General features: G+C 30.1%; 1 long non-coding RNA gene across 1 annotated transcript in view; it reads right to left on the bottom strand.

Annotated features, from left to right (window-relative positions):
- LOC136079094 (uncharacterized) overlaps positions 1–7,866 on the bottom strand; it is a 9,641-nt gene extending 1,775 nt beyond the window's left edge. The window contains exons 1-2 of the long non-coding RNA XR_010637939.1: positions 7,738–7,866; positions 7,308–7,411 (exon numbers count right to left, since the gene is read on the bottom strand). This is a non-coding gene — a long non-coding RNA (uncharacterized LOC136079094). The remainder of the gene's footprint in view (positions 1–7,307; positions 7,412–7,737) is intronic.
- Between the last annotated feature and the right edge of the window lie 18,253 nt (positions 7,867–26,119).

Here is a 26,119-nt window from a genome sequence, read left to right as displayed (position 1 = left end):
GAGAATCTAATACAAAAGTTCGTCGTTAAAAAATAAGGTAAAATCAAAAATTTTGTAACCATAATTTATAACTGTAAAAAATTTAAAACTAAATACAATCCATACTATAGGAAATATAATCTATAATAGGAATATAAGTCAATATGCATGATATTCCTAAGCAGTATGGTAATAACCATAAATATTAGACAATATAACATCCTTCACATTTTTTATAGATTGGATATAGATAAAAGTGCATCTCTTTCACAAGAAGAAAGCGACTTCATGGTTACAGAAAGAATGAAGAGACAAATTCATGAAAAGAAGTATTCATTAGGCGAGTTAGTTGTACCGCAGTCATTTGAAAAGTCAGTGATAAAAGAAAAAAATTTAGAAAAATAAGTTTTTACAGTAGAATGTGGTAGTGGTGTAGTGGTATGCGGTAGTGGTGTAGTGGTAGAGCGCTCGCTTCATAAGCGAGAGGTTCCGAGTTCGATCCCCACCACGTCCCTGGTAGTACCGCGCTCAACTTGTTTCTCCGCGCAGCGGCCTTGTTCGTCAAGGTTAGTGTTTCGGAGTTATAGAATTGAGAGAGGGTTATAACCACAACTAAGTAGCCTCCTCATCTGTAGTGGCCTTCTGGGCCTTGGGGAGGTGAAATAACAAAAAAAAAAACAAAAAAAAAAAGAAGGACGAAAACAATCTTTTAATACCATAAGAAAATATATTAATGAAAAGCACAAAAAGTTCATGAGAATCAAAAGTGACAAAGAATATATTGATATGTCAGAAACCAATATTATAGACTTTTTAAAAAGAATTCATAAGTACAATGAAACTCAACAATTAACTACAGAAGAACTCAGATCAAGACTTCAATTTTTTGAACAAAAACGTCATTTAATGTTCTGGCATGATGCTTCAACTGTCTGTAACCATGGATATATTCTTATGACAGTTTCAGCTTTATATGATGCCGCTTTATACTACACAGATGAAGAATATAATTTAATAAGTTGGCAAAAAATTAATATCCAGGCAATTGTTGAATCTCCTATATGGTATCTGTTGGCCAGATCACCTTCAACGGATGATTTACTGATGTATTGGTGTGTGGTATAAATGTACAGGATGGCTACACTTTTTTTGTCTGAAAAAATTAATATAATTTTGGATAATTTTGGAGATTTTTAAAGGTTTTTAAGGAGATTTATCGGGAAATTTGAAAAAAAAGGATAAAAATCTTAGGAGATTTTAGGAGGATTTCAAAAATAAAGTAACACTAAAAAATTTTCATTTTATTTAAAAACTGTAAGAATGCCTAGCTAAGATAATTAAGATAAAATTAGGGCCAAAACACTGTTACTTAAAACAGTCTAACATCTCTACACATACAAAAATATTAACTTGAAACAAATCGATTTCATACTTGCATTATAAATTTATCAAACTTAACATTGTACTAAATAGATTACTTAATGACTAAGTAACAAAAAATAAATACTCAAAAATCATTAAAATACACAGCCAATTTCAAAAACTAAACTTTATATTTTATATTATACTTTATATTTATATAATATTTTTTATATATAAAGAAATAATCAAATCAGAAAAGCAAAACAATTGAAAAAGTCAAACAACCAAATCTAAATCTCAGCCTTCTTGTCAATAAGTACTATTTTTGCTGCTGTAATTTTTTCAAGTAAATCCTGCTTTTCAGAGGCAACTCTTTTTAGCGCATTAGATTTTAAAATTGTAGACTTAATTTCTATCAATGAATTCTGCTTTTCCGCTTGCAATGCATACTCATCTGCATCATATCTGAACTGAAGTATGGTACCTTCAAGGGTGTGAATATGTTCATTATAACTAGCAATCTCTTTATTAAAAATTTTCAGTTTAGTATCACGGTCAGTTTTTAAGGCCTTCAGGGACTTCTCTTTTTGACTGCTAAAGTATAGTTTTCGTGCATCCTTAACATGTCCCATAAGTTTAGTTGTCATAGCTAATTGGGACGATTTTATATTTTCACTGCACATGTGGTCATGTAAAATTCTCTGTGCAACAAGAGTATCAGTTAGCATATTATTATCTAGAAGTTGGTCGTTTATACTGAATCCACGCTCTACTTGGCTTGGTCATGAGACAATATTAGTAACATTGGTTAATTTTCATTAAGTCCTTGAATCTTGAAGCATCTGTATATTGAACCAAAAAAGAATCCAACCTATCACTTTCTTTTTTGAACCTAAGAAATTTCTCCTTGTTCACTTTCACAATAGTAGTTAAAAATTGTGAATACTGCAATTTAGCTTGATCAGCAGCTGAAGGTGATACCTTTTTATAAGCAACTAATTTCAGCAACAACTTGTCAAAATAAAATTCACACATCTCATGAGATTCCACCACGTACAAAGGTGATAAACATAATAAGTATCTGGCAAAACATGAGTTTAGTGCACTTTTTCCAACCATATGTTTGTACATTGTAACTAAAAACTGTTGAACTTCTGTTTTAAAATTATATATTTGTGCATCAGTAACTTTTTTTTTATATTCTAGTCGCTGCAACTCATACTTTATTCCAAACCCAAGATCAATATTTGCAACCAACACTTGATTTTTGACATCACTGATATCAACTTTTAATAATTTAAAAGTTGTAGATGCTTTAGACAAAACTTCTTTTTTGATAAATTTTGATAAAATTAACCTTAGGAAATTCTCAAGTGTTTCCACAAGAAAAGGTGTCATAGGATTGTCGGTTTGGAAAACTAAAGAGAAAGAATTTAACAATTTTGCCGTTTCCTTAAAAAATTGTAACTTTATTGGGACTAACACATCTTTATAGCATGAAGAAAGGTATTCATAACTAGTATTTTGCCCAGGCTTACATTGACCAGGCTGCTTGCTTTACGGTAAATTTTTTCAAAAGTCAATAATCACAATAATCTTGGGCCATATTTCCATCGCTATCTTTGCTACTTTCTCATTTTCAATCCAACGATGGCAACAGAACTGTAGAGCATAGTCTGAAGACTGAGCTTGATTAAGATTTATGAAATCAGCACGACGGGAAGGGCTCTCATGGAATATCTTATACAATAAAGACAGCAATTTGTTCAATTTCCATCCTGAAGCGTTTTTACCATTCTTGAATGAACAGTGCATTGTGTGAAGGCCGCATGATCCAATTGATACTAACTGACTGAGTTCACATTCACTTCTCTTAGCATTCAAATTAGATAGGAAAGACATGTTAACATTTGGACCATCCATTGAAACCTGGAGCATTTTATCTTCTTCTAAACCACTACATTTACGGAAATTTATCATAATATCAACAGCAGCAGGATTTCCCAAGAATTCAGAGTTGAAATACCTTGTTTTTACCATCTCTAATGAGGAGTCCCAATATCTAATATGCAAATTTATCTGACTCTTCTTGACAACTTGGTTATAAGATTCATCAAATTGGCAAACAAACTGATTAAGCTTTGATAATGCCTTGCACAAAATTTCCTTAAAATATGGTGCAATTCCAAAGCACACCAGATCAGTGCACTTTGTTTTCCCACAAGAAAACTGTTTAGCTATTTGACTATCAATAAACATTGCAGTATATAATTCAGATTTGTTTAAAATTGATTGAAAAGAATGTTTTGAAAGCACAACATCAACTGCCCACATTATCTCTGCTTTCTTTGCTAACTGTGACTCTGCAACAAATACAATAGAAGTTTGCTGTGGGCATAGTGCCACTTTTGGGCTAGCTGGTGGTTCTACAACAGTTTTTAATGCATATTTATCACAGACAGGCATACGTTATTTATGTTTGTTACCATTAGCATGTTTTTCCAATGCTTTTGTACTCAGACCTGCAACAGATATAACTTTCAAACATACCTTATATTTTACCAAATACAAATTGTTGGGTCATTTTTGTACCCATTGTTTATAATTATTGTCATTTAATTAAATTCCAATAACTAAATTCCAAGATCATTTAACCAATGATCTTGTAATTTAGTTTTATATTTGACTATTCTAAAAATACAAAAATATTAAGGTTAACTTAATAAAATAAAAATATGAATTAAAATAGTTTTAATTCCCAGATTTGCCACTGACAGAAATAGGAAAAAAGTAGAGCTAGAAATTAGAATAAAAAAAGAATCCTTTGAAAATATAAAAACTTATGTACCCTGTATTAAACACTTACATTTTTGGCACATTATGGCAGTGTAAAGTTAGAAAAAATAACAGAACACAATATTTTTTATAATAAACAGATAAAAAAATTTAATAACATTTTTTCATAATATATTAAATTTATTCATACATAGATAAATAAATAAATAAAATAAATATGTGAAAAAACTAAATTTTGTGAATAGCAAAAGTTATAAAAAATTTTCAAAACAAATGCTGTTAAATATTACCCATGTTACCATGTAAAATTTATACCATTAAACAAATACAACTTAAGTGTACACAGTGTACACCTTTGGCACAACTGGTAGCTCAATGACCATTTGTATTTCTTTTATCAATCACAGGCATACATCCTTTATATTTTCATTCATTAACATGTATTTTCATTGTATTTGTATCTAGATCTGCAACAAACATAAACTTCAAGCACATATAACATTCAAAAATACATGTTTTTTTCATTAACATGTATTTTCAATGTGTTTGTATCCAGATCTGCAACAGATAAAACCTTTAAACATACAGCAATCATCTAGGTCATATTTAAAAAATTCAGAATATAATTTGCAAAAAATATTGTTAAATAGTGCAGAATAATTTATTTTATAAATTAAGAATACAGCTGGTGACTTTCTCAATTTTATGATTTACAATTTTATGTATTACAAAATTATATTTTAGAAAAAAACTTTCGGCAAAAAGGAATAGTTAAAAGAAAGATATCTGGAAATAAAAAATCATCAAACATAACTAATATAATATCATAATACCAAATAAATTTTTTTATAATTATTGTCTTTTTTACCACTCTTAAAATTTAGCTTTATATTTGACTGACATTTTCTATTCTGAAAGGACAAATTATTTTAAGTCAACTTAATCAAAATAAAATTTTAATAAAATTAATTTTGATGTTCAGAACTTAGACAGAAATAAGAAAAAAAACTTAAATTTTAATAGAATAAAATTTTTAAATTATTAAAATATAACAAAAATATTGAATATACATTTGAGTAACTTAATTTCTCTAAGTATACAACAGTACTAACTCCAAGTCTGAACCATTTCATTAACTTTATTGTTGATTGGTTGATAATAGTTTATGCATTATACTCAGGAGATATAAATTAGGAGAATTTAGGAGTATTTGAGAAAATCATCTGTACTTTAGGAGAAATCAGGTCTTTTTAGGATGTTTTTCAAATATTAGGACATTTTAGGATTTTTTAGGAGGCGTGGCCACCCTGATGTAGAACACAACTCAAATTTTTCATTTGCAAGCAATTGTCAATATAAAAATCTATATCAGAGACAACAGAAAGTCCTATATTCACAGCAGTCAAGAGATAAAAGCCAAAAATATATAACCAAACTATATATAAACTTAGGAAAAAATGAAGTTATTAATTAACTAGTTCAAAGAAATATAAATTTTAAAATGGATATGAAAAAATCTGTCTTAGATCAAAAACTTATTAATGAAATGCATGGTATACAAAGAGTACCGAGCCTAATTTTCTATGAACCTGAATCAATATTCAAAGACCATGGTTTACAAAATTATGAGTTACTAATGGAACCTCTCCACGACATATTTAATCATATTAAAAACTTATTTATTGAGCTACCTTCTCATTTTTCAAAGCCAGAGTGTAAATAACTAGAAAAAGTAATTAAAGTAAATTAAAATTTGACGGAAAAGAATCTAGACGAGCTGCAGATTATCGAGCTGCAATCATAAAGACAACAGTATATTGCCAACAACACCATCCAAATAATACTTTGAGTCAAAAATTTCTAACTATGTGTCAAATCCAGGAGTACATTTATAAACCTGAATCTGAACGAACAAATGAACTAATTTTAAGTTTTTATTTAAAGACATTTGAATGTATAATCTTATTGAAAGAAAACATTGGTTCAAATCTTAATATTTTGACTAAAAGGAAATTCTATGGAAAATATTTTCACTGCCTATTTATACACACTCCAGACCAGTTGAGAGTTATTTCAGGGCGCGCGGCCATTACTGAGAAAGAAGAAAGACAATTTAATTTTATTAAAAAATATGTCTAATTCCACATCAAACTGACACTCTGACAACATAATTTCTAATGCAATCATAAGAATTCAAGTATCTGAGGAATTAAAAAACAAAAGCCCAAAAAGTCAAATTGAATCATCAATTTCCAAACTTTACAAAAACAGTTTTATTCAAAACAGCGACAATACTGTCTTACCATTTTCAATGATCATGTCTCATCCAGATGATTACAAGTCACTGTTGAAAAAAATAGCAAGAAACAACGAAAGGTATCATGTTTTTTGATAAACAAAAAGTGATAACAAGTAAAAAGCAATGTTGCCATTTTCGCTCAACAACCATAAAGAAAGAAATTGATTGTGTTAAAAAATGCTGGGACGTATGCTTACTCAATGCAACCTTGTTAATACCAGCTTTTCAAATTAAATTGACAGTGTAGATGGTTCTGTTATAAAATTCTTAGATACAATAAAAAATTCTGAACAAGAAATTTAGGCAAATTAGTAGCCTTTTTTTGTCACGTAGTTGTAAATGCAACAACAAAAAATTATGTTAGAAAAAAAATTAACTTGCTCTGTATTTTTGGTTTAAGGGTGAAGCATGGGTTTTCTTTATCATTTAGTCTGATTTAGAATCTCTCTTATGATTATTGATCTTTGACATAGTAGCAAAATTTGTTATGTTTTTCAGTAAGCTTAAACAATAATGGATAAATAATTATCCTAATTTAAAATAATAATTAAACATTAATCTTTTCTTTTGGAATAGATTTAGATCATTAAAACCTTTCTTTATGTAACACACAGTTTAAGGTGTATTTTCTTTTTCTCTTTATAAACAATAAAATGACGGTCTTTTCACCTCATAGTAATATTTAAAAAAGGTGGTGGTTATTATTTATATTAATTTAAAAAAATGAGTAATGAAGAAACATGAAAAACTGATCACAAAATCTTGCTATTTTTTATTATAACAAACAAACAAAACACATTAATTTGAATGCATGTATGATGCAATTTGTCATTATATACAAATTTTTTTAAGATATAGTATATTTTCTTACGTTATTTGTATCGAATCAATGATAATTTCTATATTCGCTAAATAATGATTAAAAAAGTAAATTCCAGTCATGTAAATTTACTACATTTTTCAACAGTATTTGCTCTAAAATAAAATATATAAGATGATAAGAGATAGAGTTATTACCTTTACAAAAAATTTATGAATGTAAAATATGATACTTGTAGAATATTAATTCAACAAAACTCCTTAGTGTATTTAATTTAAAATTAGGAAAATTACAGAATAAAAATTACAGATAAACTAAACATCAATCAGCAATCCCACAAAATTTTATTAAATTTTTTGAACTTTTAATATATAAACAAAGCATATCCATTTGTGTGCATGTACTATTTGTTTGTGTGTGCAATTTGTCAGCAATGTGTGTATGCAATTACTTTATGATGTAGAATTCTATATTTTTTTACCTTTTTTGTAGTGAATTCAAGATTATTTCTATTTTCGTTAAATAATAATCACAAAAACAGATTCCAGTCTTGTAAAATTACTAAATTTCATCTATTTTTTAACAGTATTTGCTCTAAAAAAAAATGAAAATATAACAGGGGCTTAACTTATTAATTTTACAAAAAATGTATTAATGTAAAATAAGTTACTTGTGGTATATACTTAGCACATAAATACTTCATTAATTGGCCTAAAATAATTTTTATTAGAAAAATAATTTGTGTCATAATATTATACATATTTAATTAAAACTGTTAATAAATATAAAATAGACATAAATAATTCTGCTATATAGGGCAGAAAAAAATATACTCTACTTAAGTGTAAATTGTATATACAACTAAGAATACAAAAAAAACTAACTATTTTAAATTTTAAACAACTATAGTTGTGAATTTTATGTTATAAATTATGTTGTATACATGTTGTAAATTTTAAACAACTATATTTTGCCGTATACGGCATAATATAAAAACTCATTTTGTTTTGTCATAATTCAGAGACCGTATTATTTTAAAGGTCTGCGTCTCGAAATGATTTTATCGACACTATTTCGATTATCTCGATTCAATCGAGTATTTAATCGAATCGAAAGATTCGATTTATGGCGAGTTATGTTCTCAGTATCGAAAAGCAGTTTCGAGACATGCTGAGTTATATTCTCGAAATCAATCGAGTAATCGATTGATTTCGATACGTTTCGAGACAAATCGAGAGATAACGATAATATAACTATTTTTTTTTTAAAACATACAAAACTTGAAAACAAGTTTATTGATGTTAATTTTTATTTGCGCATCTCTACTTTTACTTGCGCATTATCTTGCAAATTTGTTTTGATTTTAAAAATAAACAAAAAAAGTCAACTAAGGTCACATGTGAAAAGTTTCAATCAAATTTTAAAAGAGGATTTTTCATCTTAAAAGGTAAGAAATTGAATTTTATTACTTTATATTCATATATTTTGTACTGCAAATGGTTATATACGAAAATTTTTGTATTTTTATATTTTAAGAAAGAAATATTATGTGTTAGAGTACATATTATTGAATCATGATAGCTAATGTTGATAAGAGCAAACTATAGTAAAAAATACTAAAAATGTTGTGACATATTTTTCCATTTTTGACATATCCCATGGGAGAGATTTGAACTTTTCTTTGAACTTGCATTTGTGCGTAGTGGGGAAAACAATGATTTATGAATTTCATGTGTTCGTTTTATGAATTGTACTTAAGTTTTCAAAAAAATTTGTTGCTTATTTGTCAAAAAAAGATTAATTTAAGGTGGTACACCACCAAATATTCTAAATTCTTTAAAACTTGAAAAAAATAATCAATTTCATATTAATACAAAATTTATAAAATGAGAATGCTTTTTTATACTTAACTTTGTTTTGTCTCGCTTATTTTGCCTCGCTTATATCAAAAAACCCATCTTTTTGATGGGTCTATTCAAAACACAATATCTTGAAATATTTTAATGCATAACCTATGAAATTTTTTGCACATGTTTTAGACATGTAAACTAAGGTAATGACATAGGGATTTTAAAATTATTTCATTGCATCAATAACTATTGAATTTCTTCTACAAAACAGTAAAAAAAATTTTTTAGGCCTAAAAATTAATAAATAAAGAGATTGGAGAATAATTTTTAAACTTTGAAATGTCATTCCCTACAAAATAATATAATAAACATTTCTGAAAAATTTAAGTGATTTGCTTTACTACTTCACAAGATATCATGTTTTCAATAACACCATGTTATTGAAATGTTTCAATGACACCATGTTTCAATAACACCATGTTACAATAACACGCAAAAATCAAAAACAGAGAAAAGCGCAAAAGAAGATTTAATAACAAAAAAAGTAAACTATAAAGTATGAAAAACTAACAAAATCCAGCAGAATAAGGTTGGCATAGTTCTAATTGAGCTTCCTTATCATTAAACCCTTTTTTTTGATGGTGCAACTTCTGTCGTTGGGATTTTGAAGTAAGTGAAGACTTAATTGTACATTTTTTTAATTCTACATTTATCACGGTTAATCAATCCGATATGAGTAAAATGTCCAATACGTATTCCCAAATTTTGCAAAACACCAATAATTCCATGGGTACCTTCATTAAAATTGATAATTGCAGAATTTACAGACATTTCGATAATGTTTCTATTTACAAAAATGTGTTTGGGGCATCTTTTCCAGATTATAGCATTTAATGACTCATTATTGTTTTGTGTTAGACCGTGTTGGCACTTTTTAAGTAGTTCTTCGCTGCTTAAGTCTTTGAATACAGGAACAAGAATATTTTTTATTGCTAATGGCAAGCTTAGCTTGGGTTTATATGTTTTATGTCCGCTTATATGGTCACGTTGCCATTTACACCAGCTGGCAATAGTTCGTGGGCAAAATTGATGACGTATATTCATGTCTTTAATATCAGAGTTGCGAAAAAGCACTGCCCATTCAGCCTTTTTCATTTGATATATATTACCTAAATTTTGTCTAATAGCCATTCCAAAATAATTTTGTAAAAGGTTAAGTGCTTTATCGGTTAACCTCTCTTTTCCTGCTACTGGCTTTCCATCACACAATTTTTTTCTACATAGACGTTGACGCAGTGCGCGACGACGACTTCCTATCTTTTTTTGGATGTGCCCAATACATTCTGCTTTTTTGATCTCTATATCTTTGTATGGACATGAAGCTAATACTGCAGGATATGATGAGGTATCACCATCACCCAAATAACTAGTATATTGTAAGTTATATTTTTCGACAGACCGATGGAAAATAGTAATTGCACCTGCACCTTCCATAGCACCAGATGATCTTTGATGATTAGCAAGACATTTATGGTTGGCTTTCCAATCCTCATATTCTAGAGTTCCTTTTTTGTTTTTCCAAAGAATACATCCTTTACAATGTTTTGACAACACAAAAGCATCTATACATTTGCCTGTTAAAGCTGATATGGCTGTGACAACACCATTAAATGATGAGTGACCTCTTTTTTGCCACGTTCCATCAACTGAAACCTGACATTGAATTATATCATCATGTGAAGCATTATTATTAATCAAGTTTCTAGTTTCTAATGCTGCTTTGTTAGTAACCTTTTGAGCAACAGTTTCATAAGCATTGTATAATTTTTTGTTAATTTTATCATATGCATTGGAGGTAATTAAAGGAATGTTCATTAGCTGGTGGTATAGTTTCATTGGTTCATAACCTTCACCTATTTCTCTAAATGCTAATACAGAAAGAATATTTATTTCATAGCTATCTCTTCCTACAGAATTATTGAAAAGATTTGAAATAGGTCTGGAAGTTTGAAATGAATGACACCAACCACAGGAAGTACAGCAAAGTTCTAAGGTCAAATAAAGTCCCATTCTTTTATTAGGACAATTTTGTATGAAAATTGAAGAAAAGCAACTCGGACATTTCGTAACTTCGAGAATCATTAAATGAAGTAACTCAAAGTTCATTATAAAGTTGAAATCATTATAAACAAGTTCTGGATTTTTCCTTGAAATAATTTTTTTTGCACTTGCTATTGTTGTAAAAGTTATATTGTTGTAAAATAGTTAGCATATAATAGATAAACAATATGTCAAAAGTCATTGTAAAACTATTAACTTTTTAACATTTTTATGAAAACTTTAGCAACACATTACTGTACAATCTTAGAAATAATATTCAATAGCATTTTATCATTATTTTAAGTAAGGTTATAAAGTATTTCTTTATTTTTGTTCATTGACAAGAGTAGATAATTGTAACTATTATTATTTTTAATTTCTATAATAAATTTGTTATTCTTAAAATGTCTCTTTATTTCTCGGAACATTTTGATTTTTATAAAACCGTTAATCAACAGATGGAGTTGCAATTGTAAAATAAAATATGCTTTAAATATTAGTTTATTAAATATTTTACTTAAAAATTATAATAAATGAAATATATATATTTAAATTTTTTTACTTTTAAACAAAAATTTTGCCAACACATAAATTAAAGTTGTTTAAAAAGTATTTTTCAATAGCATTTTACAATTATTCTATTACATTATGGATTATTACATGTTTAAAATTGCTAATTCTGTTTTTGATAATTCCATTTATCAATTTTTGGAAGGGCTTGTCTAAGGACTGGCCTCTTAATTTAATTTATATCAAATATTTTACTAAAGTTAAGTTTCTACAAAAAATTACTCAACAGATGGAGTTGCAATCTTTGAACTAACTATTCTTTTAACATTAATTTATTTATTTAGGTTAACATATTATACCTAATTTAACCTTAATTGTATGTACAAACTATTTTTGTTTATACTTAAAACCAAAACTTTGGCAACAGATTAAGTTGAAATCTTTACAATTTATAACTCAATGGCGTTTTATAAACATGTAAAATTGAATACTATAAGTTTAACTAATAATTTGTTGACGTTCATCTATTTTGATTCTCTTCATTCATTATATACTTTTGTTTAATAAAATTTTGTTACATAACAATTTGGTTGATTCTGAACGGGCTTGTCCTTGGGGACTTGGCCTATTTTAATTTTATAAATTTATAGCATAAAACTAAAAAATTATGTTTTCAACTATTAAACAACAATATGGCCAACAGATGGAGTTTCTATCTTAAGTCAAAATAATCAATGCTGGTTTACACATGTTTTGAAATTTCTAAAAAATTTCTAAAAAATATTCTAAAAAATTTCTAAAAAATATTACCAAATCCAACTTATTTGGATTTGTAGGTCAATACCAATAAAGTTTTTCCTTTACAGGATTTTTAGGTTGGTGTTCCTGCAGATCATCTTGGTTCTTTTCCACTTAATGTTAAGTCTGTTTTTGAAAGGACTTGTCTTTGGACTTGCCCAATAAGAATAGTATTTTATTCCTCGATATGTCTCGATTAGTATCGAATCGATTGCATTTCGAATCGAAATATCGAAATTACTCGATATCGAATCGATTGTCATTTCAATTCTTTTTTTTTCTCTCGATATCGAATCGATTGCCTTTTCGAAAAGAAATAAAATTCTCCAGATCGAATCGAAATCATTTCGATTCAAAATCATTTCGAGATGCAGACCTTTAGTTATAACCCTCTCTCACACTATAACCCGAAGCACGAACCTCGGCGAACAAAGCCGCTACGCGGAGAAACAAGTTATACACATTTAAAACATTCATTTTAGCTTTGTTCCATGAGTGTTTCCTCATATAATATTTGCGTTGTTTATATGACAATTTATAAATGAACAATTGTGCCAACTTGTGATTACTTAATATATTTCTTTCTTTGTATAGAATTCCGATGCATTTCGTAATTTTATTTGAGCTATTATCAATATGATTTTTTAGGTATTATCAATAAGGTTGTTTTTTTCAATTAGAACAAAAAAATTCCATTTAAGTTAAATGGACTTTTTTGGCTTATAAAACGTGTTAAATTTTAACACGTTTTATAAGCGTCCTTTGAGTTGTAGTGCCTAATAGAAGTTTATGACCCTCAAGCAAGGAGACTCTTTCAATTTCCATTGACAGGCGTTTTCGAAACTCATCTTTATTCAGATTTAGATTTTGATCTTAAATTGGCAAAGTATTTACCCAACTGCTGACACCTTTTTCACAGACCTGTTCGACAAGCACTTAAAGAATTTGGCATTGTTTTTCATTTTTATGTATGTTTGCTTTTGTTTTAATTTTTGAAAAAGTGTTACCAAATTCATCTTTTTCGTTCATGAAATTTGACTGGTCGAGTATGGATTCTATGTGCAACTTTGTAATTTTTTTAGATGCAGAATGTTGTTCTTTGGCTTTAGTTTTTAGGTTACGTATCTAGTAATTTTTCTTATATTAATTTGTCAACTGGTGTAAAAAAAATATGTAAATTTGGGTCTATAGGCTTTATTATAGATTGTATTGCTTGTGGTTGTGTATAAACAGTTTCGCAAAAGTTTTTCAGTTTGTAAGAACATTTACTCACTAGATTTTTATAATACTCATATATGTTCATATATGCCTTTTACAATGTGTAATATTTATATTTATCAAATTGCCAAATAAGTAAATTGCTTTTTCAGCTTGTTCATCAGACTTTACGGTTAACCAGCATTTTAACTAATTTACTTAATATCCGAGCATATTCCCGACTTCCTTTATCCATTAACTTTTTTAACGACTGTAGTTTTCCTGCGGTAGTGGGATCGTCCGCTAACCACACTTGTTTACTTTGGCCCCCACTAATTTTAAAGCATCACAGTACTAAGAGAGTACCATGGCAATGCAAGAGGGTTACCCTGTGATGTACCTTCTTTCGTAAAAATAGTTTCTTTACAGTTTTCGATAGGTATTTACTAAGTACATAACTAAAGTTGGACAAGTTATCTTTATATTGTGTAGTGCAACCGAGCGGTTTAGACATTTGAACGCGTTTCTAGCATCAATCACCAAAACACTATTTGTATCTTCTTGTTGAAATATTTTTTGCATGGCATGTATTGTGGCTTCTGCTCCTGCCATTCTGATTTCTTTTTGACAATGATGTCTTATAGTTTTATCTATATTCCTTCGTAAAGCTTACCTTATTCCTAAGGAAAGGATCCTAAGGTTTATTCCAAGGAAATTAACCGGTAAGGAACTCAAGGCTGAGTTATATCAAGGTGATAAAATTTTGTTGCAATATTTTTCGTGATTATTGCTAATTCTTTCCTCACCGTCTTACATGAGGATATGAAGCATTTTGAGAATAGGATTCAACGGTAAAGGTTGGCATCCGTTTCAGAAAGACCCGCAAAACCTTTAGTCTATAAAGTTGAGTTAACAGGGTTCATGACACTCAGGGGAAACCAGGGAAAATTTTTTAAATTTTCAAAAATCAGGGAATACTTGGAAAAGTCAGGAAACTTTTATTGTATATCTTTAAAATCAGGGAAAACTCTACGAATATTTTTTATTTTTATATATAACTTGAAATTATTTTGTAATATACAAATTTTGAGTCTTAATTATTATTAAAAGTTGCTCGCTACAGTGGTTTTATAGCTTTTATAATATATAGTGACCATATAATTGGATAAATATTTAATTAATATAATATTTATTTAATTTAATGAGATCATATTGACACTGAAATCTACAATGAGCTGCTACTCTAATAACTTATGTGTAAATTTAAACAACACTTTTAAAAAGATGTTTTCTGACAGCAAGGTAGCAGAACATTTCACCATGAGCACCTCAGAAGTATAACACATTGTTAACCATGGACTAGCGTTATACTTTAAGACATTCCTAAAAGAAGAAATCACATGTCTGATTGCTACATTGTATCTTTTGATAAGAGTTTGAACGACATAACCCAAACATGTCAGATGGACTTACTTGTTCGATATTGGGATGTCAATGACAAAGTTAAAGTAAGATATTGAACATCAGCTTTTCTTGGTCATTCTGCAACTTTTGACCTTCTCTTATTTTAACAAAAACTTACCAAGATTTGATTTAAATAAAATGTTTCAAGTTTCCATGGATGCACCCTCTAAAAATTGGAAATTTCTAGATGATCTAAATAATCTCAGAATAGACAACCAGATGCCACAGCTTATAAATATTGGAAGTTGCTCCTTGCATGTAATTTATGGTACCATTAAACAGCTATCGGATCAACCACATGGAATATCAAAGAAACTCTGAAATGGTCTTGCCAAATTTATCATGATAGCTGGGCTAGGAGTCAAGATTATAAAACAGGCACGGATACAAAAAAATACCCTCCTTTCTTTTGCGCAACAAGTTGGGTTGAAAGCAAATCTGTTGCAGATTGTGGTATTGAAATCTGGTCTAATATATGCAAGTTAATTGAGTTTTTGGAAAAGTTACCATCTTAAAGCAACTCGAATCGAAAAGCTTTTTAAATGTCAAAAAAGCTCTTAAAGACAAACTTATTCTTTTAAAATTTGAAGTTTTCAGTTTTGTTGCCAGTATATTAGAACCAACCAAATTGGCATACCAAACTGACAATGCAATAATTCCATTCAAGTAATGTGACTTAAAAAGATTGTTACGGACCATACTGAGCTGGTTTGTGAAACATGAAACTATTGATAATTGGTCTATACCAGAAGTTGACTTTCAAAATAAGATCATCTACTTAAGGGAAATCAAATCAAACTAAGATTTGCAGCTGAAACAAGACTAGCTTCTCTACAAAAGAAAGATATAAACGCAGTTTCTGATATTCAAAGTTTTTAAAAAGATTGCACTAACATGTATGTACGACTAATTGAAAAGTTCATGGAGTGAACACCATTAGGGTTTATCATTGTACACAATTCTCAGCTTCTTAACCCTAATGCGTTGGTCACAATGACTCTAGACGACGCTGAGAAGAAGTATAAATCTTCATTGACCCACTATATTAGCTTAAAGTATCTTTAACCAGTCTTCTCTGATATAGCCGTAAATCAATTTACAAATTTCTTTAGAGAATCAAAAAAGTTTTATCAAAACAGTTTTCATAAATTCAATAGAAATGGAGTTTAGATAGTCTCCATTTTTAAAAATCCAATCTAAATAAATATAAAGAGTTGGCATCAACTGTCAAAATATTTTTAATACTGAGTTATGGATATGTTTAGTTGAGAGAGGTTTTAGTATAATTGCCACAGTACTTGAACAAAATTTAAATGAAAAATCAATAACTGCAAGACATTTAGTAAAAGATCATATGCTATCAAATAATCTTCAGCCACATAATATCGGAATTACAAACAAAATAATCATCAATGTAAAATCGACCCATGAAAGATATAGAAGCCTATGTTCAATCACAGATTCAATCTGTAATTTAACTTAGGTAAGTCAATTTGCAAGAAAAGTTGTTAGCAATGAATTAAAAGATGTTGAAACAAGACGAGATCTAAAGAAAACCAATGAAATACAAATAAAGTCGGACAAGTTTTCAATTCCCCTTGAATTCTCTATACATACCGAAGCTTCACTTAACTCGGACATTCGCTAAGTCGGACAAAATATATATATACCCGTTCAGAGTCCAAGTTAACGGAATTCTGCTGTATTTATTTATAAATTATAAATCGTTTTTTATTTTCGACAATTCACAATTTATCTTGTGTATTTATCTAATAATTTATTTTATTACTATGCTATATGTTATTACTTTTTCTTAAGTACTATGAAATAAAAAGTATATTATTTGTTTTAATTAAATCTAACTATTAGTATGAATAAAGTTAAAAGTGACGTCACTAAGAGAAGAGAAAAAGTTACAGCCTGGGAGAAAATGATGCCAACAGAAACAATTCTATTTGTCATTATTTGAATACTAGAGTAGGGTCAGATGTTTCTGACGCACAGAGGTGTGACATTGTTAAACGTGGTTTCAAAAAGATTATAATTGATTTTCCATACAATTTAGAATAAAGACGATTTTCACTGAATTATTATAACCACAAGATGAAGAATAGAGAAATCTTTGAAAGGACATGGCTCATATATTTTTTTTGAATAGCAATGAAGTATTTTGTTTTGCTGCAAACTTTTTGGGATAACTTCTTCACCATTCCGACAAGAAATGAACTCTTGGGAAGGCTTATCAAAAAAACTTAACGAACACAAAACATGCAATGCATATTTCAAGTGCTTTGAACGCTGTATAAGTTTACGAAAAGGTTAACTGATATTTCTTTTAATTTATTGCTTTATTACTTTTTTTTTTCTTAATAATTTTTTTTTGTCCTTAATTTTGGTAATGCAGGCATCGCAAATTAAGCTACCATAGACAACAACAAAAGTTGCTTCATAAAGAGCGGATATTTTGGAGGGCTGTATTAGAAAGGATACTGGGCATTACCTTATTTCTTTCTGCAAGAAATCTTGCAGTTCTTGGTTCAGACAAAGCCATTGGTTCAAATAGCAAAGGAAACTTTCTTGTGGTGTTTGAATTACTGGCTAAGTACAATACCGTTCTCAATGAGCTTATGCAAAGAATTTAGGGCAAAGAAACCAAGGAACACTATTTAAGCAATGACACACAAAACAAGTTGATTAGACTTTTAGCTAAGGAGATTAAATCCAAAAACCTTTCTAGGGTAAAAAATACAAAAAACTATTCTATTATTTTAGATTGTACGCCAGACTTTTTGCACAAAGAACAAATTTGCATTATTCTGGTATTGACATTTCTGAAAATTACTTTTAATATCTCACAGTAAATGATACCACTGGAAAAGGGTTTTTTACTGTATTTTTAAATCAGACAAAAATTGTGATCTAAATATTTTAGAGTGTCAAGGTCAATCTTTTGATAATGGTGCTAATATGAAAGTAAAAATAAAAGGTGTTCAAGCTAGGTTTCTGGAAATTAATCCTAAGACCTTTATATATGTTCCTTGAGCAAACCCATCACTCAATCTTTTTATTGTTGATGGTACACTGTCATATATCAAAGCAATTTCTTTTTTTGGTGTTCATTCAAGGATATATACACTTATCATCGTCTCCTCCTCGACGCGAAATTTTACAATCGTGCGTGGCAATTTCTGTCAAACCACAATCAGATACCAGATGCGAAAGTAAAATAAACTGTATAATTTAAAAGAAATCTTAGAAGCACTCGAAAGATTGGATGAACATGCCTTAGAAAAGAGAGATGGGGCAATAGCCACAGAAGTACGATCGCTGAAGGAATATATTAGAACATGGCCTTCTTATTATCAACATTATTTGGTATAACGTTTTATTTCAAATCAACAAATCAAGTAAGCTTCTTTAGTCTTCTAAAACCTCTCTCGACATATTAGCTATTGAAATAAAGGCAACAAAAGCATTTCTTCATGAGTATCGTGAAAATGGATTTTCCGACGCAAGTATTAAGGCATCAGAAATCGCAGAAGTATTGGGCATTGAAAAGGTTTTTACAATAGTACGTTCACGAAAAAAAAAAAGGATTTTTTCCTACGAATGTGTTGATCACACTTGGCAACCTGAACATCAGTATTAGGCAGATTTTTTTTTGCCACTAATCGATATGGTCTTCTAATTAATGATCGTATAAAATCTGCACATGACTTCCTAAACTACATATACAAAAAAGAGCTGCAAGAAACTTATCCCAACCTAGTAACTGCGTTTCGAATCATTCTTACTTTACCAGTTACTGTTGCAAGTGCAGAACGTAGCTTCAGCAAGTTAAAACTAATTAAAACTATTCATAGGTTAGTGTAAATAGTCTTGCTTCATCATACATAAATACATGTAGCTATATTTCTTTGTATCTTCAAATAGGTCAACAATCGTCGATGAACGTTTGTCTTTCTTAGCAATGCTGTTGATTGAGAACGAGGTTGCAAGGAAATGAAGTTATGAAGTTATGAAGACATAATAAATGAGTTTGCGAACATGAAAACACGTCGCAAACTCTTTTTTTTTGATGGTTTGCAACGTGCTTTTATTATCTGCGTAATACATTTACAGTAGTTAAAGAAACTCTTCACTAGTAAACTCTAAACCAATTTAACAATTATAAAATATATCAAATTGAATTTAAGCGTTAATTTGATTGTTTTTAGTCTTATAAACGACGACGTTAAAACATGTCAGGTACCCAGCTGTTTCGGGGTAATCTGCTAATTTGATCCACTTTTTTAGAAAAATATAAATAAAAAATTGGGGCCCTAATGGCCAGACCAACTTGCCATGGTCCTGTGTGCGATGGTTCGTCAAGGTGTTTACTTTTAACTTTTTTATTACAGTTTGCGAATATCGCATAACACCAGACAATTTCCTATCTGAAATCTTTAATTTTGCTCTGAATCTAATTTCACGCATAAGATAACTTGTGTTTCCATCTCTCCGTAACATAATTCGTTTTATCAAACATTATGAATGTTCTTTGGCTTTTGACCGTGTTAAGGGACCGTGTCGAGGGCTTCTGTAGCAAAAGAGATGGGAGTATCAAAAAACATTTTATGGCAATTCCATTCAATTTTGATCGATTATTAAACTTTTGTAATCAAAATGTCAACTCTTTACCACCTTATTCTGATGGCATTTTAAACAGATTTTTATGATAAAATTCTCATCATAGTTTTGACATGGTTGAAGAGTGTTTTAATCGGCATATTACTCCATAAAGTTTCATTAAGATCTATAATAGATTCATAAGTATTTATTTGGGTAAGTATGGTTTATTAATTAAATCGTGTTCAATTAATATTTATTTTGCAGTGTTGAGATTTCTACGTTGTTAGCTTTTTGCGTTGTTATACCGATATTATTACATTGTTTATTAGGTTGTTTGTAATTGGAACAAAAGTTTTATATTAGGCGTTATGATTAACTTTAATGTACAGTAATGTACAGTACAAATATTTTGTTTAAATAGTTTTTTTCTATTGTTTATGCCGAAGTCAACTATTTCCAACTATCTGAAAAAAGTTGTTTACGCAATGGTGCGGTTGGTTGAACACTAATTTATGGTTTTGAAAGTTACAAATACAAGAGTTGAAAAACAAAAACTCCATATAACTAATTTTATCGGTAAAACATCGAACCAAAATTTAGTATAATACTAGAGGATTCTTAATTTTAACGTTGTTAGATAATCTACAAAATGTATAACACGAATTTAATACTTTTTTTAAAGTGTTTGTTTATTTAAAAAATACTAGTAAGAGAGATACTTTGTATTTTAAGTTTTCTTAAGTTTTAAAACATTCTAAAGAGATACGTCTCTCAATAAAAGAATTCACTGGAGCGAATTATACCATATAAGATATCATATTAAAAATTAAAAATATATTAGGCTATTGTCGGCGCACACCCCTGTTAAACTTATTATCTAAAAGGAACAGAAAAATACTTCAATGGGAGGATGTCATGTATAGAGTGCATAATTGCCGATGATTTTCAGTCATTTCTTAAAAATATATATGACACGGAAGTTCAAAATAACCAAACACGAAAAAACTTTTCTAAGCATTTATCTAGTTTTCTTGAAACAAATGAGCTTTCTTTTTTTATTATAATTTGTGGTAGTGATCCAATACAAATAAGCATAAAACGCTAAATTATTCATATTACATCGATCACATAGTAGTCTTAAAAGAATCATCAATATGCTTTACAAACTGTAACATCACATTTAAACATGAGTGACCATCTACCCATCGCTACACATGTTAATATTAAAAATAAAAGTCTAACTCCAGTTATAAGTAATATACTTAAAAAATACAATACAATCCCAAATTATGCATGGAAGGATGACAACTTTATTGAAATTTATAATCGGAAACTCTCTCAGTTCTTCGAAGATTACACTTTTATTGGAGAAGCAATAGAAAAACAAACTCAAACAACGTGCGAAAAAATAAAAATATATATAGTTGAACCTAATAAAATACTCTTATCAACTTTCAACTTTGAATCTTGTATTCGTAAGCTAAAGTCTAATAGATCACGTGACTCTTATGGAATTACTGCAGAACATCTTAAATACTCTTCTAACAACAACCTCCTTACATGGCTTTTAAAGTTTTATAACAGTATCTTTAATAATAGAGCTGTACCGGAGTACTTATCAATTTCCATAATTATTCCAATAGTAAAATCCTATAAAAAATCTCTAAATAATTCAGATAACTATCATGCAAGTATGTACGGAAATATTAGACAGTCACTCTCATCAATTCGGTTTCAAGCAAAATAGCTCCACCCTGCATGCACAGTTCCTATTGAGTGAGACATTAAAACACTATAAAAATAATAACTCACCAGTAGGGGAGAACCTTAATGAATGGGACGATTATTGAATGGGACAAAATCAATATCGCATAGAAGCATTAAAGGTTATATATCAAAACTCCTGTGGTAAGAAGTGTTAAATACAACCATTCAACAGAACGAGTCATAATTCTTATTATGGTCTAAACATAATAGCATTGGATGCTAATGTGTTTTGAAGAGAAAAAAGTAATTCTAAAAAATACTTTGTTTTTCCAATTTTGCAGCGATTTCGGAAGTTATGGAAAATAAAACTCCATCTTTTAATACTTAGTTGCCTCTAGATTTAATATTTTAAACCCATTCACGTTTAGGAAACGCTGTTTTTAGTCTGACCCACCATTTGTGGATAAAGTGTAAAGCTTATTGAATGAAACTGGTAACATATAACCCAGTACAATCTGCTTCATGTCCTGCTGCCTTGTAGGATACGCCTTTTTAGGCAAAGGCCAGGAGATGCCAACTCCAATTTAAAACACCCCCTGTCTTGGGGCTCTTGGTTGAGTAAAGGGTAGAGATGGTGTCTCGATAAAAATACTCATCCTGGGCAGATGTTAAATGCACCCGGCTACTGTTTTGTAGAAAGCCTCCTAGGCAAAGACTTAAGGGGTAAACAGATTCTATCTGTTGACCAGCCTCGTACTCCTTCTTCATCTATTAGGCTGGCGCATATGTATTTTTAATACATTGTTTCCAGTTTAGGATGTTGAATGCTAGATCTTATTGACTCAATGCATGGGTTTTGCTTGTGTCTCTGTTTTTATGACTAGGCAACTCATTCTGTTATCTCCTAATGAGGGTACAGCTCTAAAACTCAGTTTTATGGTTCTGAGGCCGGCTGGTAGTCAGGTTTCCCGAACTCTGTGGTAGCTCTCAGAGAGGCTGATTCTATCAACAGCTGGAAAAAATCAAAGTATTAACATTGCCATGTTGCACATGGATGGTGTCCTTGTTTGTACTTTTGGTGTGCATTGCGGAGGCCACATTTGGAGCCCTTTGTTACGGCTTAGAGTTTAATAATAGTAATGAGGCATTTGCTTGGGCTATTAAATGGTGTTCTAAGTACTATCTATGCTTTGAGTCAAGTTCTTCAATCTAATTTAAAAATGAATAAAGTACCAAAAACTATAAAACACAAAAAACCATCATCATTACCAAGTTCTCTATACCTATCATTCACTAATATTCGTGGTCTTCGAAGGAACTTTTTTTTTGTTGAGTCTTATCTCTAGCAAATTTCACCAGACCTACTTGCTCTTTGTGAGACTAATTTGAGTTCGGCTGTCTCATTTTGTGATCTTAGTGTTGATGGTTATCTTCCACTAATTCGTAAAGACTCCAATAGTCACATGCTTGGCCTGGGCATTTACATTCGTAAGATTTCACCCATTTGTCGTGAAACTAGGTTTGAACCCACAGACTATTCCTTCATGTGCTTTAGTTTAGCACCGCTTCACTCTATTGCCTTTCTCTTTGCTCTATATCGCTCTCCTTCATCTCAAGACTGCACTCTTTTTGACGTTATTTCTGATTATATTGACCAAGCCCTCTCTCTTTATCCATCAGCTAATATAGTTGTTGTCGGTGACTTTAATGCTCACCACTCTGAATGGTTTGGCTCTAGTGTTAGTGACTCTGCAGGCATTAAAGCCCAGAACTTTTGCCTTTCTCAATCCCTAACTCAAATAGTCAACTTTCCAACTCGCTTTCCTGACAACCCAAATCATCTACCTTTTCTACTCGACTTATGTCTTGTTTCTGATCCTAGTTAGTGCTCAGTTTCTCCACATTCACCCTTAGGTGCTTCTGATCACAGTTTGATCTCTCTAAAACTAATATCTCATTCTTCTTCATCACCTGAATCCCCCTATTATCTAACCTCTAACAACTACTGTAAAGCTGGCTGGGATTCTTTCCGTGGTTTTCTTCGTGATGGCCCTTGGGTAGAAATCTTTCGTCTTCCTGTGGCCCGGACAACATACCTATTATTGTCTAGCAAAAGTGTTCTCCGGAGCTGTCGTCTATACTCTCAAAACTATTCAACAAGTGCTTATAAGAGTCTGGTTTTCCAGCCTGTTGGAAAGCGGCATCTGTTATCCCTATCTTCAAAAATTCTGGAGAGCGATCTGATTCGTCTAACTACCGTCCCATTAGTCTTCTTCCTATCATAAGCAAGATTTTTGAATCTTTAATTAACAAACATTTAATTTCTCATCTTGAATCTAATAACTTACATTCTGACCATCAATATGGATTTCGATCTTCTCGTTCTACAGCTGATTTTCTAACAGTAATAACCGATAGGTTATTACTGTTAGATAGGAATAACTGATAGGTTATTACTGTTATTATTTATCGTGCATTAGATAAAGGTGGAGAGGTTAAGGCCATCGCTCTTGACATTTCAAAAGCTTTTGATAAAGTTTGGCATGTCGATCTTCTCCATAAGCTTTTTTCTTATGGTGCATCTGGCAACATCTTTAAGATTATTGAATCCTTCCTTTCCAACCGTAGTACAAAAGTTGTCCTCGATGGACAGCACTCTTCTTCTTATTCTGTAACTTCAGGGGTTCCTCAAGGTTCTATCCTTGGCCCTATACTCTTTTTAATTTACATTAACGATCTTCCAGATGTTCTCACATCTAAGGTGGCATTGTTTGCTAATAATACTACCATTTATTCTTGTCGTGATAAGAAACCAACACTCTCTTGTTGCTTGGAGGGGGCATTTGAGCTTGAAAAAGATCTCACTACAGCTTCAACATGGGGCTCACAGTGGCTGGTGAACTTTAATTCAGATAAAACTCAATTTTTTCAGCTAATCGTTATCGCAATTATTTAGATCTTGCTATATTTATGAACGGTGATGTACTCGATGAGTCATCACCGTTCTCTTCATCTTCTAGGATTCATCTTATAGGATTAACTCTTACTTCCAATCTTTCTTGGAAACCATATATCAAATCAGTTGCAAAATAAGCATCTGCTATGGTTGCATCTCTTCATCGAGCTCGTCATTTTCTTACTTTGGATTCTATTCTCTATCTCTATAAATCTCAAATCCGGCCTTGTATGGAATACTGTTGCCATAACTGGGGCGGATCTTCTAATGATGCCCTATCTCTTTTAAACAAGGTGCAAAAAGCATTGTAAACATAGTTGGACCTGTTCTTGCAGCCAACCTCCAACCATTATCACATCGTCGTAATGTTGCTTCTCTTTCTCTTTTCTACAAATACTATAATGGGCACTGCTCTAAAGAGCTAGCGCCTCTTGTACCATCTACTAAAATTCATTCTCGTGTTACTCGTCATTCAATTACGTGTCATCCTTTTTCTGTGACTGTTCCTAAGTGCTCCAAAAACGCTTATTCGTCTAGTTTTTTTTCTCGAACATGAGTTCTTTGGAATTCGCTTCCTTCATTTTGCTTTCCTGATTCATTATTGGCTGCTTGCAGCCTTGTTGGAAGCGAAGATATAAAAAAAAAATAATAATAAATAAAAGAATGGGACAAGATAATGATTATTGAATGGGACTTGTCCAAAAAAACCATAGTTTGTGCAGTGAAAAAAGATATTTCGGCAATTTAGTTTTGGTCACTCGTATATATTAATTTATTTAAGGTTTATTATAGTAATTATGCTGTTGTTTTAAACAAATGTGACCAATGCTTTTTATAAAATTATATTAAAATTCTATCGTAGTGAAAATTTAAAAAAAAATTTCAAGTAAAATATGTTCTCTCATATTCTTTAAACTCGAGTTCATGAATTTAAGAAATCTTTATTTAAGAAAATCTATTTTAAATCATTAATTGGATATAAAGAAAAATAATAAAAACTTTCTTCTAAAAGTTTGACAAACATTAGAGATTCAGTGGATTTTTTAATGGTTCGTTAAAATGTAAAAATTGTTAAACGAACTGTTGTGACACTACATATATATTGACAACACATATTTAGTGCGTAAACACATACTTCTAGTTTTTATATATATATATATATATATATATATATATATATATATATATATATATATATATATATATTTATATATACTTTTTTATTTAAATATGTATTTCCGAATCTCATATTATATTATATGAGATTTGCATACATTTGATCTTTGTAAAGTTGTTTATTTTATTTTAGATGAAACCAAACACAAAATTAATACGAAAAAATTCTTTAGATGTTGAAGATGCAGTCAAAGATGTACTGAAGGGTATGTCTATTCGAAATGCAGCTAACAAATATAGTTTATCAAAATCTGTAGTAGGTAGGGCTGTTAAAGTGGCAAGATGTCAAAATCTCCCTGATAACTATAAACACGTCACAAACATTGGAAATATAAAAATTTTTCATGCTTCTGATGAAAGTGCTGTTGTAGATTATTTGCATGTCTTCAAACATGTGCTGCGGTTTAACTAAATTACAAACTAGGCAGTTAGCTTACAAATATGGTGTTGCATTGAATTCCAAAAATATTCCTGAGTCATGGCGCCTAAATAAA

The sequence above is a fragment of the Hydra vulgaris genome, chromosome 04 (genome assembly GCF_038396675.1).
Source record: "Hydra vulgaris chromosome 04, alternate assembly HydraT2T_AEP".
NCBI lineage: Eukaryota > Metazoa > Cnidaria > Hydrozoa > Anthoathecata > Hydridae > Hydra > Hydra vulgaris.
The sequence above is the reverse complement of the archived record's forward strand: the minus strand, read 5'-3'. Positions and strand labels throughout refer to the sequence as shown.